General features: G+C 42.2%; 1 protein-coding gene across 1 annotated transcript in view; it reads left to right on the forward strand.

Moving 5' to 3' along the window:
- Nucleotides 1–6,827, forward strand: part of DHRS9 (dehydrogenase/reductase 9) — a 40,445-nt gene extending 33,618 nt beyond the window's left edge. Inside the window, exons 6-7 of the transcript XR_013172836.1 lie at nucleotides 2,716–2,796; nucleotides 6,146–6,827. The gene's annotated coding sequence lies outside the window, so the exon portion shown is untranslated. The remainder of the gene's footprint in view (nucleotides 1–2,715; nucleotides 2,797–6,145) is intronic.
- Nucleotides 6,828–20,435: the final 13,608 nt, after the last annotated feature.

Below are 20,435 nucleotides of genomic sequence, written 5' to 3' on the forward strand. Positions count from 1 at the left end.
GTGTGTGTGTTTGGGGGTGGAGCAGGGTAGGGGTGGAGGGTTCCTTTCCTTAGATATAGACTTACCAGTAAAGCCAAGAATTTGTAGTCTCTAAATCCTGAGGAAGCCACAAGCCAAATGTCTCTCATGTCCCTTCTCTCAAGGTCTGAAATGCTATTTTTTCAAGTCTTGAACTCTTGCCTTATCTTCTCCCAAAGAGAAAGGAGAGGGATGCTCAAAGTAGAGGTAATGACATCAAGATAAACTTGAGTTAGCTATCATTTGTATAAAACACAGGGAACAGATCATTTGAGTTTCATTGAAATTAAAACCCTTTGTGCATCAAAGGACATTATCACCAAAGTGAAAAGACAACCCACGAAATGAATCCTCAGCACTGCATCCAGAATGATGAAAGGTAGAATTGAAACCTGTGGGAAAAAACAACAGCACAAAATACCCATTGGCCCCCATTTTCTCAGATTGAACTCTATAGAGAGTGCCACCTGACTTGCTATAACTACAGAAGACAAGGCTCAAAGATGGGGGAACAGCCTAACAATACCTTCAATTACCAAAACGGAGTTAGTACCAAGAGTGGTCGAGTTTGAAAGCCCTTCAGAACCTATGTCCTAATTTCAAAGAAAAGGGTTTGGAGGTCCTGAGAGGTAGGGAGATCTGAACAAAATTTTCTGTCAGATTCACAAAAGAACAAGATAGATGAGAAGAAATGGGCTTGTCCTTTTGTGACAGAGAAAGTTCTGTTATACAAAAGGAAGGTTGACCTGAGAGAATGACCAGACTAGGGAACCTAGAGCCCCAACATTACCACCCCTCAAAAGCTGCAGAAGTAAGATAATGACTATGATCTTGATCACATATTGAGCAACTGTTGCATGCCAGGAACCTTGCAATATGATTTTCTCATGTAATCCTTTAACGACAAACCTGCAGGGTGCTTATGGCAAAGTATAGCGCCCAGATACAACAAGCAATTTACCCAGCAACTTAAAGCTAAGGACTGGTGGTCAAGACCATCAGCCTCTACCTTGAACACCACATCCTAGAAGCAACGATTAGCCACAAATGCTGTTAGGACACTCCTTCTCTGTGATTATATATGTCTAGAACATCCATACTAGAGCAATGAGAAGTTCTGCCTTTTATCAGTGAAGTAGATATTCATTTGCTCTTCAATGTAGAGTTTTGAACAATGAAGACTAACATTATAAAGAACAATTAACACAATCATATTGGTGTAAGAATATGTTCTCATACAAATCTTTGGTGAATTTGGGTCTGATTTTGATTGCTTTGGTGCTACCATAAACTTGCTGAAAGCACTGTTTTTCTCCCATGTAGTGACAGAGCAGCATTTCCCCTTTCCACTTTTCTAGTACATTGTAATGAAATGCAGCGGAAGCCACAAGAAATACTGTGGTCAAGTTGTGAACTGGAGTGATCACATAGGACGCTAACATTGCGACAGGGGTGCTGAGGAACAGAAAAGGGTGGTATCATTAGGAGGTCCTGGTTTTTCCGTAGGTGTTGAAGCAGCCTGGGGATGGTAAGAGAGACATTACAGAGGGAGATGGAAGGACCTGACTTGTGGCTCTTGGCTATAAATGTCTCCATTTAAACCCAAACTGGAAGCAGATCAAGTAGGGCTCCACCTGGGATGCTCCCCAGCTCCCCGAAGCAGGGTGCCGGAGAGAGGCTTCCTGAGGGGATAGATACTTACACTTGGAAGAACTGGTAACATTTCCCAATATTTAGTATTTACTTGGCTCCAAGTCAGCTAGCAAGCATTTCCTGAGCACCTCCTGTTTCCAAAGCAGCTGACAGAAAACCCCATCACAGGACTGCATCCCATCCTTAGATGGTTAAAGTAGCAACAGTGCTTTCATTTCAGCAAGAAATGAAGTAAGACCACTGTTCTAGTTTGCTAGCTGCCAGAATACAATATACCAAGAATGGAATGGCTTTTTTAAAGGGGAATTTAATGAGTTGCTAGTTTACAGTTCAAAGGCCAAGAAAATGTCCCAATTACAACAAGTCTATAGAAATGTCCAATCTAAGGCATCTAGGGAAAGATACCTTGGTTCAAGAAGGCCGATGAAGTTCAGGGTTTCTCTCTCATCTGGAAAGGCACATGGTGAACACAGTCAGGGCTTCTCTCTTGGTTGGAAGGGCACATGGTGAATACAGCGTCATCTTCTAGCTTTCTTTCCTGGCTTCTGGTTTCATGAAGCTCCCCAGGAGGTGTCCTCCTTCTTCATCTCCAAAGGTCACTGACTGATAGAATCTCTGCTTCGTAGTGTTGCTCTCTCTGAATCTCTCATTCTCCAAAATGTTTCCTCTTTTATAGGACTTCAGAAACTAATCAAGACCCACTTAAATGGGTGGAGACATGTCATCCCTTAATCCAGTTTAACAACCACTCTTGACTAAATCACATCATCCAGGGAGATGATCCAATCACAGTTTCAAACACACAGTATTGAACAGGAATTATTCTACCTCTATAAAATGGGATTTATATTAAAACATGGTTTTTCTTAGGAGGCATACTTCCTTTCAAACCAGCACAACCACCTATGCTTCTGTAAATTGCCAAGAATCTTGCAAAATGTATAGTATGAGCCCAAAATAAGTTAAAGCTAAAAAATGTAAATGAATATTAGTAGAATGATATACGATTTATTGTCTTTTCTGTTTTTTTGGTGCATGGACAAGGAATCTAACATGGGTCCCGTACTTTCACATGAAGGTGTGCTACATGCATCAGTGGCATAATCCTCTCAACAACCATGCAAGGTAGGTACTATTACTATGCCTCATTTTATAGAAGAGAAAACAGGAAATATGGGAGACGTTCAGCAAGTGACAGCCTAATGGTCACACATTGTTCTAGTTTGCTAGCTGCCAGAATGCAACACACCAGAGATGGATTGGCTTTTAATAAAAGGGGATTTATTTCATTAGTTCTTCAGAGGAAAGGCAGCTAACTTTCATTTGAGGTTCGTTCTTATGTGGGAAGGCACAGGGTGATCTCTGCTGGCCTTCTCTCCAGGCCTCTGGGTTCCAACAACTTTCCCGGTTTGATTCCTTTCTGCATCTCCAAAGGCCTGGGCTGAGCTGCAAGTGCTGAGATGAGGTATGCTGAGCTGCTTGGGCTGTACTATGCCGACCTCTCTCCTTTAAGCACCAGCCAATTAAGTCAAACATCATTCACTGCAGCAGGCACGCCTCCTAGCTGACCGCAGATGTAATGAGCAACAGATGAGGTTCACATGCCATTGGCTCATGTCCAAGCAACATAACTAGGCACCTTCACCTGGCCAAGTTGACACCTGAACCTAACTACCACACACATGTAGGAATTAATCCTGGTTCAACAGATACCCGTGGGCGTCATCATTCCTCCTGCCCAGCCCACAAGGTAATTTTTCAAAATGACCTATTCATATGTTCTAATTTATTCTTCCTTCTTAGTAGTGAAGGCTACTGTAGAAAGCTGGTCTATAAAATCATTTCCAATATATCTATACGACCTAGGCAGAAGAGTATTTTCTAATTCACTCAAACTTTTCTGTGATAGGAAAGATAAAAGAAAATTAGTATCTGTGGTAGTTAGATTCAGTTGTCAGCTTGGCCAGGTGAAGGTGCCTATATCTATTACTGTGGACATGAGCCAATGTTACGTGAACCTCATCTGTTGCGCATTACATCTGTGGTCAGCTAGAAGGCGTGCCTGCTGCAGTGAATGATGTTTGATTTAATTGGCTGGTGCTTAAATGAGAGAGCACAACACAGCACAGCCCAAGCAGCTCAGTGTACCACATCTCAGCACTTGCAGCTCAGCCCAGGCCTTTGGAGATGCAGGAAGGAATCACCCTGTGAAAAGTTACTGGAACCCAGAGGCCTGGGAGAAGGCCAGCAGAGATCACCCTGTGCCTTCCCACATAAGAAAGAATCTCAGTTGAAAGTTGGCTGCCTTTCCTCTGAAGAACTAATGAAATAAACCCCCTTTTATTAAAAGCCAATTCATCTCTGGTGTGTTGCATTCTGGCAGCTAGCAAACTAGAACAGTATCTAAAAAGATCTGAGCTCTGTTTGGTATTAAGGTGTAATGGATCACTAAAAAAAAATCTATTCATCATTTCGAGTGGAGACAGAGACTCTAAATCAGTAAGTTGTCACAGTCCGGTGGTTCTGTCCAGCCACTCCAGGGCAGCCCATTCCTCCCTTAACGGGACAGGCAGCTCAGGCTCTGAGGCCAAGACTCAGCCACTTCTCACAACTGTCAACCAGCAAATGGCCACATCTAAGGTGAGAATGGTGGCGTGAGCTATTTTAGGGAAAAGTTTGACAGAGATTTATTTTTTGACTCAACACAGGAAAAATCCACTACAGTATATTTTATAGATGGAAATGACACATTTGTGAACGGACCTCCGGTAGCTCCTGCTTCAGGTGACTTGGAAGTGAGAGGTTGTTTCAAATTTGAGGTGCAGGACAGGTGAGAGTTAAGCAAACTGTGAGACGGAGAGGCTGCGGCACTTGGCATATGCTGACTCATGCTCAGAAGGTTCTCACTACAACCCTGAGAAAACACTTATCCCTGTGGCCATTTGAAGGAGAGGAACCTCAGAAAGGTCAAATGCTTCATCCAGGGTCTCACCGCCAAGTCAGTGGCTAACCCCAGAGTTAAACTCTCATCTTTAACCCCCAAATCCAACCTCTTTACACCGCATGAACTTGGTCTCCTTGTTCTAATACTCCAGGACGGAAATCCTCAACATAATCTGCTCCTTCTCCCAGTCGTTGTGCTCTGCGTGCAGGTCACTGTGGCTTCGGGTGTCGGACCCGCCGCTTCCTGAAGTCGCCCCCTCCCAGTGTCTATCCTCCGCCTGCACCCCCCACCCCCCACCCCCGCCAGCAGTCCCTCCTTGCTCCCGGACTTGTGCTCCATTTTTGCCGGGATGAAATCACGCAAGCCCAGTTCTGCCACTTGGACACTAGGTGACGCCAGGTGCGCACAAAATCCCCGAGATCCGTTGCGAGCGTCGCAGCCTGGGTTTGATGCTATTAGGCAGAACTGTCTGTCCTACCCCTAAGGAGCATCGCATTTAAATGCTTCTGAAACAGACTCGTTTCATTGTTTAATAGCTTTTCCTATGGTGAATTCTTCCTTTCGGACGATCTAAATCTACCATACCTCTAGTTTAGTTCTATGAGAATGCAATAAAAGAACTGAACCCCACTGTCTAATGGAAAACCATCCTTCTTCCAGCCCAGCTACCACTAACTCCTAGGATAACCCGGAGTAGCCTAGAACACAAATAAATCATTTAATGCAATAAAAATAATAATAATAACAAAAACCAAACCATCAAACATACTTCAAGGCATAGAGGAAAAATAACCCCTATCTCCAAAGTTTGACCCATCGCCTGCACCCACAGCTCCCTGTGCTTACATGCCTTGGAGAAAGGAGCGTTGATGGGTGAAGCCTGTCACTTGGAGAAGCTGTCGTGCCTTTTACCCAGGTAGCCCAGAGAGAAGGGGCAGCATCAGGGTTTTCTCGCTTTGTGCAGGGCCGTAGGAGGAACCAGGTGGCCCTGCATGCTGCAGCCTTTCAAAGCTGGGCTCTTGGCAACAGGCTTTGAACTAACCCAGTGCTGGGGACACAGGTTTGGCATTAACATGCAAATATAAAAACTCCCTTCTCCCACTTCATGCTTTGGATCTTTTTAAAAATTCAGCCACTAACCATGACTAACAAAAACTAAAGGCGAAAGAAAATGTGGTACGACCTTCTCTTGGTCTCTCCCACTGACCTCCTCCCGCTGCAGCCAAAGCACTTTTCAGACCAGAGAGAGAAAGATGGCTGGGATCTCATCTCGGAGACAGAACAGCTAAGTGCTAAAGACGTTTTCACCTCCGCTCTCTAACAAAAGCTTCGGGCTGGATAAATGAGCACTACTCAGTTCTGTCAATCAATCTCAGTGGCTCTATTTTCATTGCTATCAAGATGTATAAAAAAAGCTAAACTATACTACAAAGCCCCCATCCATGTATTCAGGGAAATCACGGGGAGGCAGAATGGGGTAATGTCTGTAACTTTGCCAGGTCGCTAATTGTGCGTATCGTTTCCTTACAGTCTCTCCATCTTGTCAATCTGGTCCGTGGAATTACTTTGGCTTCCATACTTCTTCCTTTGTCTGCCTGCTCCCCAGAGATGGGCCCAGAGGGAGGTGCCTCAGAGCCAAGCACGTCTCTACAATGTGATGTGACAACGAGTTTTGGGGAATTTGCTGGCTAAACTTAATTTAAAAAGAATTTTGCGTCATTATCCATTGCTTCTCTGAGCCGCCCACAGGAGTGGTGAGCCACTGGGGGCATCCAGGGCAGGTGCTGCCTGGCTCACCCACTGCAAATGCACCCTGTCCGTGGGGGAAGGGACACACTCAAGGAAAGCCTGAACCAACTGTCAAACCAAAACCAATGCAAATAGCTGAATGAGGAAACAAAAAGCTCCTCAGGAGATGAATTACACCCATTTTCGAAATTCCTGGCACCCTTTGAGAGGAATCAGAGTTCTTGGACATTTCTTTGCCTTGGTATCACCCACAAGCAAGGATAGAGCTTTTGCTGCAGGGTTAGAGCCATGACATATAGAGCTGGAAAAGGAGCAAAGAGTATATTTTATCTGATGGTGAAGAACCGGGAAGAGGTAGCCTTGCTATCAAATGGAACACGACTACCAGACTGGCATGGACAAAAATGAAACCCTCTCAGGTTCCCTGCTGCTGGCTGTGCCCCCAACCTACACCCACCCTTGGTTAAAATAAAATATTAGGCAAGATATTATTTATGTGACTTTATTTGAGCAGTTTAGGATTCATGAATCAGGCAGCACCCAAACCGTACATGAAAAGGAATTATGGGCTAGGAGGGATGGAAATGGGGACCTGATATAGGCAAAACAAGGAAGCAAATGAAGAAATGTTCTGATTAATTGACAGTTACGTTTCCATTTTACAAGGGGGGGTCGTACAAAGTGAGCAGCACATATGCATTGATTAGTAAGCTGTGCTCGCCCGTGCTGGTGACCTATCTCAATGGACCCAAACTAGTTTATGACCAGGTATCGCCTATCTGCAGTTCTGTTGGGTGCATTCCATTGTTTGCTTGTCTTGGAAAGCCCTTGTAGGTCAGTTATTTTGTTCTGGAAAATCCTTTCTCAGAAAAACCTTTCTCCCAGCAATGCCCCAGGCAGGCCGCCATCTATTTTACTTAATACATCCCAACGCTCTCTGGCCCCCAGCCCCTGATATTCCTGATTTTGATAACTGGTACCTGTGCACCTGGTACTTCTGTGAACTCTGCACCACAACACAGAAACTTTCTTCTGAGGCTTGGACTACTTTTTTTTTTTTTGGCATGGGCAGGCTCCCGGAATCGAACCCGGGTCTCTGACATGGCAGGCCAGAATTCTGCCACTGAGCCACCTATTGTACACCCGGCCTGGACTACTTTTAACATGTCTTATCTAATTGTATCTTCCCTTATTGAAATAGAGACAGGTATTAGGAGCCTCATTTTTTTTAGCTGGGAAAAGTGAGTTCCAGGAGCCATAGATGACCTCTCCAGAGTTCACAGTGTCAAAGCAACACTGGAGAATGAAGATACCTTTGTCTTACCTCTGTAGGCCTCTGTTACCTCTTGCCTCAGTGGATGGGCTCATGTCTTCACTGCCCTCTGCCTTTGTTCATTTGGCTTCCTCCTGCCACATCTGTTGACTCACTTTGGTGTCTTAGACTCTCCTGGGGATAGTGACACAAAGCTGCTATTTTTTGACAACTCTTCTAAGTTGGGTGGGGGTAAGGTTGTGTGTGAAGATTTAACCGTGGCTGAGAGGTTGAGAGTTAACAGATGATTATGATTATTGAATCATTATGCGAATGCTTTTCTCTCAATATTATAGAGTAGGCAGGAGTTAATACCTGAAATTACTGAAATGCGACTAGTCTCAGTCTTGTTTTTCCTTTTGTGATGGTGACCCTAGCCTAGACTTTGAAACCCCAGCATTATGGATTGGCCCTTATGCACATCGAGCAGAGAACACCACTCTTGTCCTATCACAAAACCGCTTGTTAAAATTACGAATTTCCTTTAAATCTCTCTTAAACAGTAGGGTTTAACAATTGAGTATGATTGCTGAATCATTATTTTGGTATTTCTTTTATTCTCCAATAGAAGTAAAAAAGCCTGAAATTGTGAAATGGTAACCCCATACCAAACTCTGAAATCTGTTCTACAACTAATTGTTGTGATGTGCTTTGAAATTTATTGCTTTTATGTATGTTCTTTAAAAAGAAGGAGGAGTATAACAGAGAAGATAGAATTTAACCAGTGAGTATGATTGCTGAATCATTATATTGACATTTCTTTTGGTCTCCAGTGTCTTAGAATAGTTAGAAGAAAAAATTAAAAAAAAATCTTGGAACTGTATCCCATGCCAAATTTAAAATCTGTTCTATAACTACTTGTTAAAATGTACGTGGAAATGTATTGCTTTTTTGTATCTATGTTATATTTCACAATTTAAAAAATATCTCTTAAGCATTTTTCTCTCTCTCTGCCCTCATTATTAGGGAGAACTGGGACATGCTGGCATATTTATTGATGCTAGCCCAATAGTTTATAACATGTTTATGGAAATAGGATGGCCTGGAGAAATGCAACTTCCTGATAGCACATCGGAAGCTCCACTGCATTTGCTCAATCCACAATGTCATATTTCTCTTTTTCTAATCCTTTGGCAGCAATTCCAAGCAATCTTATTCACAGCCAGGGGAGTGGGAGCAAGCAGTGAACAGTCAGTTGGCTCCCCTTCCTGGGAAACTTTGTCACATCAGATTCCTGTAGCTAACAAGGGGAGGCAAGGAACTAGTTAGAAACAATTATACCTATGTATGCTGTCTGCTCTAATAGTGGTCAAATCCATTTTTTTTTTCTCTTGAAAAGCATAACAGCCAGTCTATGACACCAGGATTTCAAAAGGAGAAAGAGCTGATTGTTACCAGAGCAAGGAGAGCAGATGGCCTAAAACCTGTCTCCCAGAGTATAAGCAGTTAGGAGTTTTTTGCTTTCAAAACAGTAACAAATATAAACAACTACAGTTTATAAAATACAAAGGAGTAGAGCTAAGCTAAAGTAACAATAGCAAATAAAGTCACAGTAACAAGTATAAACAACTATGGTACCATGTTGGGGGTGGGGACTAAGCTAGAACTAAGTGAAAATAACCATTACAATAGCAAATATAAACACTGTTGTCAGGGGTGAGTTCTGGCTTGACTCAAGTTCCTTCATTAATAAACACTAGGGGCTGTCTTTGTGATCATAAGACTCTAAGGGTATAAAGCAGGATTATAGGGTACAGTGAGGCCAGTTAGGTTATAATCACAAGATAAAGATTAAATATTTATATGATCGTTATCAAAGATGAAGGCATCTGGGTTACAATTCAGTGGGTTTCAGTAACTTCAAGCATTTCCTTTTGGCTATTCTACAATATACCAGGAAGTAAGAAAAAGGCATCCATGTAATTATTGGATCATCCTAATTATTTGTTAATTCTTAATTTCTCTTTTACAGGACCATTAACATTTACGTCCATCTAAACAACTACTCATATTCTGTGTCTTCTTCTCATTAGAGGGAAGGTAGGAGGACCCCCCAAGCTGACATCCAAGGGCAAATCCCTGACTTACTAAGGCTCTGTATTGCTGAAGTCCCTTTATAAAAGTAGCTCTAGTACCTCAAGGGATAACCGTCAAGGTTACAGCTGGGCAAGGAGGGGTAGGGACACTGGGTCCACCGGGCAGACAAATCTGGGCTTATCCTGAGGGACGTTGTAGAGTTCTGCTTGCATAATAAAGACTTTATAGGCCCTGGAGAGAGAATGAAGATGGCCTTGGGAGCTGGCAGCCAGTCAGAAAAATTTTTTAATAAATTGGAGTGGAAAATACAGAACAAGATACTTAAGTTACTTATTCCAAAAAATGGTCTAGTAGGAGTAAAACTCAACTTGAGAAGAATCCGGCCACATTATTCGTGGCCTCCTCTTCCTGCACCCCACGGCTCTTGAGGTGACTGAGTCAGTCCTTGGCTGCTGAATGTTAACCTGGTCATGGATCTCACCTTCCCCAACTTGACATGGCCACAGTGGCTGCTATCCCTGCAATGAAAGGACCCTTCCCACCTGCATGATAATTCATTAATGAGGTGCCTGAAAAATGGCTTCCCTCTCAGTTGTTTGTTTTTGTTTGTTTTTAATACCCTTAGTCTGCACATCTTTTCTTGGCCTTGTCTTCCAGTTTAATAAGCTTCCCTCTAGGGGAATGGTCCACAGGCCTGGGAGAGAATATAAACAACACTCAGATTGCTCATAGATGGTTCTTGCTGCTGAAACAAGGCAGATATATCTGCATTCTACCCTCGAGTTGAGCTCTTCCCCTATGAGAACACTTTCTGGAATGCTAAGAAGCTGAGGTATCTTTGGCCCCCAGTTTGTACCTTTCCAATTTATTTTAAAACGCTCTGTCCTGGGGCTGGCTGTCAGCTCCAAAGTCCACCTTCACTCTCCCTCCTGGGCCTATAAACTCTTTATTATGCAAACAGAACTCCCCAGGACATTGACTTGTCTGAGTTCCAGGAAAGAGCAGAGAATGGGTTTCATTCTGAAACCTATGCCATTAATCATCTGTTTGGAATTTAGACTGAATTTTCTCATAGAATCAGTGTGTCGATTGGTGGTCCATGTGCCTCCCCAGCTATCAAGAGCCCATTGAATCCAAACTGGGGCTCAGCTGTGGCGCTAACTGTACTAGGTTGCGGAAATAAATGAGGAATACCCAATGAGAACAATGACTATTTGTTCAGAGTTTGCTATAGCAGGGGAGTTGACCACCATTACGCATTTGGCAGAGACCCAAAGGCAGGCAGAGGGAAGGACACTGGGAAAAAAGGGAAGACTTCGGGTACGCCCTAATTTGAGGCTGTTGGCATGGGGTAACAGGAGGTGGGCTCTTTGGCAGGGGTGAGGGGGCAGCCTATATATTTGGTTAGGGGAGCATATCTGATTTTCTCTAGTTGGTCCTAGGCTGGAAGCAGGTGCAAAAATTAGGGGAGATATCAGTTATCAACCAAGTCCTGGCCATTTGGGGTTGATTGTTATAGGGACTATGGTTTGACTTTCTGGGCTGGTTGCTGTAGACGCGGTCAGCCTCCCGGACTGATCGTTGTGGGTAGTGGGCCAGGCGTTCCTGGCCTGGATATTGCCGCTCGTGGCCAGAGTGTCCCGGTCTTTGTCCATTTTTTTTATTCAGTCCCTCAAGGCTCATTCTATGATTTGGCAACAGAAGATCACACAATCAGGGAGGAGAAAAACACTGGCTAAAAAGAAAAAGAGAACGTCCTTCTTTTCTGAGTACGGGACTGATCCTGAAAATATCATTTTCCACCACCTGTCACCAGGCACCCCTTCTCCAGCACCTAAAGTCCTGGAATCCAATGCTCCAGAACCCTGCTGTTTAAAATTCCTCAGCTCAGCACCCAAATCAAGCTTCTCAGGAGGCTCCAGGCACCAGCAAAATCTCTACCTACCTCCCCGATCCCGAAGACATCTGCATGGGTCTGCCTTTTCTGGCTTAGTGGGGGAAGGAAACCAGCTGAAGCTGCTCATGATTGAATATGAGGGATGAACATGCTTTGGAACCTCTCGAGTATCTGCAAGAACCCCTGGTAGGTGGTCAGATCAGGTAAGAAATGGGTGCAGGGAAGCCTCTCTGCTAGTATAGCATTGGCTATGTCACTGTGAGCATTGGCTGATGCTCCAAGCCCTGCGCTAAATGGTTTACCTGCATCATCCCATCAACAAATCTTTGAGCACCAAGAACAATGGTGTAAGTACCACAGATCGAAACAAAGGAGACAAAAGTCCCTGCCCTAGAGGAGCTTATATTCTAATGCATTATATCATTTTGTTTTCATAGTAACCTAGGAGATTGGTATTGACATCTTCCCCATTTCATTCAGTAAAAAACTTCCAAGGGGCCTAGAGGTTAAATAACGCACCCCAAGAACAAAGCTGAAACTGGGACTCAAGCCAGCCTGTGCTTGTGCTCTTCACCGCTGGGCCCTGTCTCCTGGGACAAGGTCTCATCTGGCACCCTGCACAGATGGGATCAAAAACATGAGTTCAATGACTTCCAAATGCTCATGTTTTTGTTGGCCTCTTCTGTTCTTGTCTTCTGAGCTCACGGATTCTCCAGACACCCCATGTGCCCTCCAAACTGAGAGTGGAGGTAGAGGGGACAGGAAGGCTGGAGTCCAGAGGTCACATGTGAGCTGGGGCCTGTCTTTATGACCACAGTTTCTGTGATTCTAATCAGGAATTTTCTCAAACTTCCTCTCCACCTGAAGGAAGGGACATTATCAAAGGGGGAGTTATTATATAGATTCTTTGGCCTTGAAATAAAGCATTTAGGATAATGGATTCCTTCAATTGCTAGTAACTTGGAAGGAAAGACAAGGGGAAAGCAAAAATAAGCAAATTCTCCTTTATGACACAGTGAGGCAGGCAGTGTTCCCCAGTCAATGCGTTAAAGAAGCCCAGTCTACACAAGCAGAAACATCCGGAAGAGCCAAGGTTCCCATGAGGTCTAAAAATAGGTGCATTCAACGTTGCAAATGTAATTAACACCACTGACTTGTATGCCTGAAAGTGGTGAAAATGGGAAATTGTTTCTTCTATATGTTACCACAACAAAAATTAAAAAATAAATAAGTAGGTACATTAAGATAAGATCAGCATAACTGCAACCATCTCTGACCTTTCTAAAACTGAGCGTCTGTCAGGTTTTCATGGTTACTTAATGTGCTGCAGAAACAAATAAAAACCACCCAGGACACACTTCTTTCACTCAGAGAAATGCCCCTTCCATCTGTGAGATCAGAATGTTCCCTTTCTACACCATAGAACTTTGCTATGCAGCTCTGTTTTAAGTTCTATGTTCTCAAAAGACTGTTGTCCATCTCTTTCCATTTAGAGCAACTGTCACATTTATAATTCCGGTGAGCAAATGAAATCTGACCAAGACAGAGACCCCCTTGCACCCTAGTCCATCACCTCTCCATGGCACCGACCACCACCGCCATTCCAGCTCCCCACCAAATGCACACACACCAATGGAGGCACAAGCCTCTCTCCTCTTGTCCTTTCAACCTCCTTCTCCAGGGCAAGGCTATCCCAAAGAACCAGCCTCACACCCTCAGAGGCAGCCTGTTAATTTTTGAGCTAAAATTGGCTCAAAAGTAAAGAAAAGTAAAAGAGGAAGAGAGAAGAGTTAGAAAACCTTCCTCTAGTGCTTGGTATTGAATTGACTGTTCTGCCAACAAATCTGGCAAATGGAGGGACAAGTCATTGTTTATTTTAGGTTAACTCATCCTTTGCTAAATGCAGTGTGGTCCTCTGGGAAAACTGTTCTGATCCGTTCCATGCTGGAAAATCAAGGTGTGTCAGAACATGGTAACTGCGTCAGATGAAGTTGAAGACTTGCCTTAATGTCCTTCCAGCTCCTCTCCAGGCCTATGCACCAATCCCCCAGCTGTGCCCCTCACTGGACCTGCCTTCAGCCAAGAGTATCTCACCCTAGGCTATGGAATGGTTGGGGACCAATGCTTGGCTGACAGAGATTCATAGGCCCAGTTCCTGCCTTAATCTGGGACAACTCAGAAGGGCCATTCCCAGAGCTTCCTGTAGGATTAGCTGAGGCCTCATGGTAATTGCAACACCATTTAGCTTCTGCCTCTGCCCTATCTTGCTTTCCTCACATTCTTATATCCCCCAAGATCTCTTCAGCACTCAATTTTACTCTGAGAAACTAACAATAAGACACATGGTTTTCAGGATTTTCTTGAGGTCTTAGAAATTACTATTTAGTTTCATAAAGGGACAGATCCAAGGGTTATATAAATATATTCCTCCTCCGTATATGTATATGTGAATATTTGCATATGTATATATGGAGAAGGGATGAAGAAAGTGTTTTTTAATTCCCTCCACCTGTACACTAACTGAGCCGACAGGACGTAGAGCAACTGGTATCTTTAGAGAAGTTCTGCCTCCATAGAAGTCACTTCTCCATGGATTCAGTTTTGCAATTCAGTTATACAACATTCTCTCCTGAGTCCAGGAGTCAGATGGGTCCTACCAATTCCTATTCCTAGGAACTGCATCAATGGGGAAGGAAACTTCAATGCAGAAGGGCACTGCCTAATGCTCAGGCTTCACAGAAATCTTTCCGGTTGACTTTACCAAAGGAAACCACAAAATTGTGTTGTTGTGTTATAGGGACTGAGTGACCTTGGAGAGAGCCTCTCCACCCTTAGCAGCGGCTCTTTTCCTCTCAGTAATCTTTCTGGGCTAATATAAAATTAACTCCTCAGATGTCTTTTAAGCAATACTTGACCACTCTATTAAATTAAAAACCTTTAAATGTCCCCAGAGCCTAGAAGAAAAGTCAAGCTAAAAATTTAAATGGCACCTTATAGTAACATTAAGTCCTCTGAATTGATGTGTTTGTGGCTGAACTATTTTGTGTGGAAGGCAGGAACAATATATATACCTTGGGACAATTCGTCTATCACTGAAGGCTCAGGATTCAATGGGAAGATATCTTTATTGCCTTAGCTTTTCTTTCAGCATCTCTTTTTCCCCCATTTATTTGTTTAAGGTTTATTCAGCACCTATTAAGTGTCAGGCTCCATGTTAAGGGCTATGGGTAGAGAAGTGAAAGCCACTGACCCTGAGTCAGGCAAAAGGACACCAAGGCTAGAATAGAGGTGAGCTTAGGAGGTCTGTGAGAGCAAGAATAAGACACACACGGGAAATTAAAAATAAAAATTAGAATAGGATTTGCTGCCTGGGTTGTTTGACTCTATTCTCTATTTTGAGGCCCAGCTAGAAAAACCAATGGAGGTTTTGTCTTTCACTTTTTTTTTTTTTGCCTTTTGGTTTGCTGGGAGTGAGTGTCATTCCTAGTTGGACACAACAAGATGTGTGCCACTAATATCCAGCCTCTCCTGGCAGATTTTTCTCTCCACAGAATAAATCTAGGTATTGGTTAACTTTATATTTAAAAGTTGATGATTTGGGGCAGGTCACAGGGGCTCTGCAGGCAGAGTTCTCACCTACCATGCCAGAGACCCAGGTTCGATTCCTGGTGCCTGCCCATGCAAAAAAATAATAATAATAATAATTAATAATTTGTGTTATAAATGGTTAATGCTGGCTGGTTGGCACAGCTAGTCTGGTTGGCTCAGCCTTTTGTATGGGGGAGAAGCCAGCACCTAGGAGGGGAAGGAGCACCCCAAGTGTCAGTCCACCATCAAGGGGTCGCTCATGTGGGTGAAGCCTTCCCCTCATCAAATATCAGTGTTGATTGAAAAATAGCAAAATAAAAACTCACATGTACCAGAACCAATTTATCTGCCCTCAGAAGAGCTCAAGTCAATGAAGGCATGGACCTTTGGACAAGGAGCTTTGATAAGAGTTACATAACACTGGGAAGCTCTTGGGGAGTAAGGGCAGTGTGGAATAGGAATGGAGAGGGGTCAGGGCTGGGGGTTCCCTACTTCCCCTGTCAAGCTGGGTTAGGGCTCGGTGTATGCAGCAAAATAAGACAGTGCAGAGGCCAGCCTGCCTGAGTTAGGTTCCAGGTTCCCACACCTAACAGCTGGTTTAAGACCTTTGTGCCAGTTACTTAACTTCCCTTGCCTCAGTTCCTCATCTGTAAGGTGGGGATAATATTAATCTACCTCATAGGGATGTTGGGAAGATGAAATGAGCTGATACTTAAAAAGCATAGAAGAAACATTCAGTAAACACTTATGATTATTGTTGCTGCTGGACAGTGTAGGTCACCAAGAATTGGCTAGAACTGAAATGGAAGAAATAAAGGCATTTCTCAGGTCGTATTTGTGTTGTGTTTTATGTTTGTGTAGTGCTTTATAATTTACAAACCTTCTTCATATTATCTGTTTCCTCTTTTATAGAAGTTATAATAATAAAAACAAGAATATTATTTCTCCTATTAGGTTTCCAGGTGGCGTAAGTGAGATAGTCCACATGAAAGGCTCAGGGAATATTAGTTATTGCCATTTGTTACTAGTCCCTGGTACCTACTAGATGTTCACTCAATATTTTTTGAATGAATGAATACTATTCTTTAAAAAGCCTTACGGAGTTTATTATTTTTAAACTTATTATCTTATTATGTACTCAGACATGAAAATGAAGTTCAAAGAATCCAGACTGCTAAGGCCTCCTCACTGTGCTTTAGAAAAGTCAATATGGGCCTGGGGTCCCATGAACATCCTCTGTAGCCTTAGATCTAGAAAGGAAGCTTGCAGGGGTCTCCTGCAAAAAGAAATTCCACATAGAAAATTTCCACCCGCAATTGACATGTAGGATTTTAGAGGCTTCAAAACAAAAAGCATGTGCTAAAATGCATCTCTCCAATAGCTCATCTGTAAGGTGAGGATAATATTAATCTACCTCATAGGGATGTTGGGAAGATTAAATGAAAATTTTCTTAAATGAAGATTAAATGGAAACTTTCTATGTGGAGTTCCTTTTTTGCAGGAGACTCCCTGCAAGCTTCCTTTCTAGATCTAAGGCTACAGAGGATGTTCATGGGACCCCAGGCCCATATTATATAAAAGATAAAAATATCCCACGTATTTGAAGATAAACATTATATAACTGCATCTGCCTCCTCTGAAGTAGCTCTAACAAGCATAAAACTTACTAAAATAGCTGCAGTGGGTTTGAAATGAGGTAAATTCCAAGTGAAGACTGGACTAGTGATAAATCATGAACCATAGCTCTCTAAGCTAAAGGAGAATTTAGAAACTTATCCAACCTCCTCATTTTCCAAATAAAACGACTTGATCTCCAGCAAGGTGAAACAATCTTGAATAAGGGCACATGGCCTGTTAGAGCTTCGATCTCTCAATGGGAAATGTGACTCGCCAATGACTGGAGAATGTGTATGTGTATGTTTATTTTAAACAAGGCCCTTTGCCAAAGCCAAAGATAAGTGGACTCTTTGGCACACACACACCCGCCCACCCCCAACACACACACACACACACCCCACCCAAAGCCTAAGGACTGTCTTCATTAGGCGAGTAACAATTTTGCCTGCTACAAATAAATTTTCCATTGCCCTCCATCAAATAAATCTGCTTCCATTGAAGATTTGGGAAAATGGTGGCAAAGCACTGTGCCAAGAACCCAAAGTTGCCTAACTTCCAAAAATGAAGTATCTCTCTCAAATGCTTTATTCCTAGAAGTTGCCAAAACATGAAAACATAAAATCTCAATCCAAAAACCCCACATTCTGTTTGTCCTTGTAGTAAAAGTTGGAAGCCCTTCTTCTCCTATCTCTCTTCACTGTCAGAGAAGGCTTAGTTTCCATGATTCTTTCTTCCCTTTGTTCCTAAAAGGACTCTCAAGGAAGTTACAAGTCAGAATCAGAGGAAATTATAGCCTGAATCAGAATAAAGGAAACTAACACGTAAGATGAGAACTAAAGAAAGTCCCTGTGTAGCTGGGGTTGGAATCATGGGAAAATCAGTGAAGGTATTATTGACAGACTCTGGGAATTCTGTAGAAGGCCCAAGTATCCCTGCCCTTGGCTTGTGGCAACAAGAAATGTTGATGAGACAAGAGCCCTTGGAAGAATCTAGGAAAGAAGTAGTTCAACCATGGGTCTGTCCCCGAGGCCATGACTTGACTCTGCACTTCGATGTTTTAGGCCTTGGTTTTATCCATCTTTCATGTTCTGGGGGGTTCATTGCCTTCCCCATCACCCTCAAGTGACAATCAAATGAGATAAAAAAATTTCATCATCTTCACTCCGGCCTTGTAATCGACAAGACATGTACATCCCTTCAAACACCCAGTTAAAATCTTGAGTAACCTCACAATAGCCTCCATTGAAAGAAAAAGGCCTTTCTATTTAGAATAGTAGTTCTCAACTCTTTTTGTACATTTAAATCCCTTGAGTACCTTTTTTAAAAAAACACACGGAGTAGCACCACAGTGCCTCAGCAGGCAGAGTTCTCACTTGCCATGCCAGAGACCCGGGTTCGGTTCCGGTGCCTGCCCATGCAGAAAAAAAAACACAAGGAATGCATCTTTCCCTTCCCATACTCTTAATAAACGATAATCATGGCTACTATCTACTGAGGGTTTACTTTGTGTCAGGCATTGTACTACACTTTTCCTCTTTGAAAAAATATTCAAATCCTTGTTTAATTGTTCTAGGAATTCTTTCTATATTCGCGATATTAAACCCTTACCAGACATGATTCACAACTATTTCCTCCCATTCTGTAGGTTATCTTTTCACTTTTTAAATAATATCCCTCAGTGTACAAGTTTTTAATTTTGATATTTTTCCTTGTGTTGCTTGTGCTTATATCATATTAATGAATCCATTGTCAGATCCAAGGTCATGAAGATATTTCCCTATGTTTTCTTCTAAGAGTTTTATGGTTATTGCCTTTATATTTAGGTTGTGGATCTAGTTTGAATTAATTTTTGTATATGGTTTGAGGTACAGGTCCAGTTTCATTCTTTTGTATACGGACTTACTTTTCCCAGTGCCTTTTATTGAAGAGACTATTCTTTCCCCCTTCAGTACATTTGGCATCCTTGAGAATCAATTGGCCATAGATGTGTGGGTTTATGTCAGTTCTGTTCCACTAATCTATATGTCTATCCTTATGCCAATACCACACTGTTTTGATTACTGTAACTTTGTAGTAAGTTTTGAAATCAAGATGTGTGAGTCCTTCATCTTTGTTCTTCTTCAAGATTGTTTTGGCTGAACACAACTAGCAGTCTCACCACCCTATCCCTCTCCACGTGGGACATGACTCCCAGGGGTGTGGACCTTCCCGGCAATGTGGGACAGAGATCTTGGAATGCACGGAGACTCAGCATCAAGGGATTGAGAAAAAACCTAGAATGAGCTGAGACTTAGCATCAAGGGATTGAGAAAACCTTCTCAACCAAAAGGGGGAAGAGGGAAATGAGACAAAGTGTCAATGGCTGAGAGATTCCAAACAGAGTCGAGAGGTTATCCTGGAGGTTATTCTTATGCATCAAGTAGATATCATCTTTTTTTTTTCTTTCCTGTGTTCGTTTTATTTCTTTTTCTATTGTCTTTTTATTTTTTTCTGAATTAATGCAAATGTTCTAAGAAATGATGAATATGCAACTAAGTGATGATATTGTGAATTACTGATTATATATGTTGCTTTATTTTGTTTCTTATTTTTTAATTAATAAATAAATTTAAAAAAAAGAAAAAAAAAGACATTAAAAAAAAAAAGATTGTTTTGGCTGTTCTGAGCCCCTTGTGATTCCATATAAATTTGAGGACTGACTTTTCCATTTCTGCAAAAAATGCTGCTAGAATTTTGATAGGGATTGTGTTGAATGTACTACACTCTTTGCATAAATTTTCACATTTGACTTTCACAACTAACTTCCCAATTTTTACAGAAATTGTTTACTTTTCTATCATTTATTACAGAATAATGCAGATGCTTGTTGATTTTTCAACAAAATGCTCTGGATTCACTTCCAGAAAAGAGCAACACACAATACGCCCCAGCCCCTTGCTGTAGCTTAAAGCACTCAAACTCTACCCCTCCCTCTACCTTTCATAGCAAAATACTACTGATTCCTCACTAGTGCTTAAGAAATATGCAAGGAAATTAGCCAGAAACAAAAGGACAAATACTGTATGGTCTCACTGGTATGAACTAACATTAATGGGTGAACTTGGAGAATTTATTCTTACACATTATATAGATAATCCCTTTTTAGTTTATGGTGTATTAGAGTGGCTAGAGGGAAATACCTGAAGCTGTAGAGCTGTGCTCCAGTAGCCATGTTTCTTGAAGATGACTGTATATCTAGCTTTCACAATGTGTCTGTGTGATTGCGAAAACCTTGTGTCTACAGTATGGAGAGATGAGTAAAAAATATGGATAAGAAATAAACAATAGGGGAAACAAAGGGTAAAATAAATTGAGTAGATTGAAATACTAGGGGTCAATGAAAGGGAGTTGTAAGGGGTATGATATGCATGAGTTTTTTCTTTTTTCTTTCTCTTGCTGGAGAGATGCAAATGTTCAAAAAAATGATCATGGTGATGAATACACAACTATGTGCTGATATTGTGAGCCATTGATTGTAACCATGACAAGAATATTTGTACATCATGTCAAGAATGTTTGTATATTTGTTCGTTGTTTATAATAAAAAAAAGTGAGATAAAAAATACAAGGAAGTCTGATAA

The sequence above is a fragment of the Tamandua tetradactyla genome, chromosome 3 (genome assembly GCF_023851605.1).
Source record: "Tamandua tetradactyla isolate mTamTet1 chromosome 3, mTamTet1.pri, whole genome shotgun sequence".
NCBI classification, from domain to species: domain Eukaryota; kingdom Metazoa; phylum Chordata; class Mammalia; order Pilosa; family Myrmecophagidae; genus Tamandua; species Tamandua tetradactyla.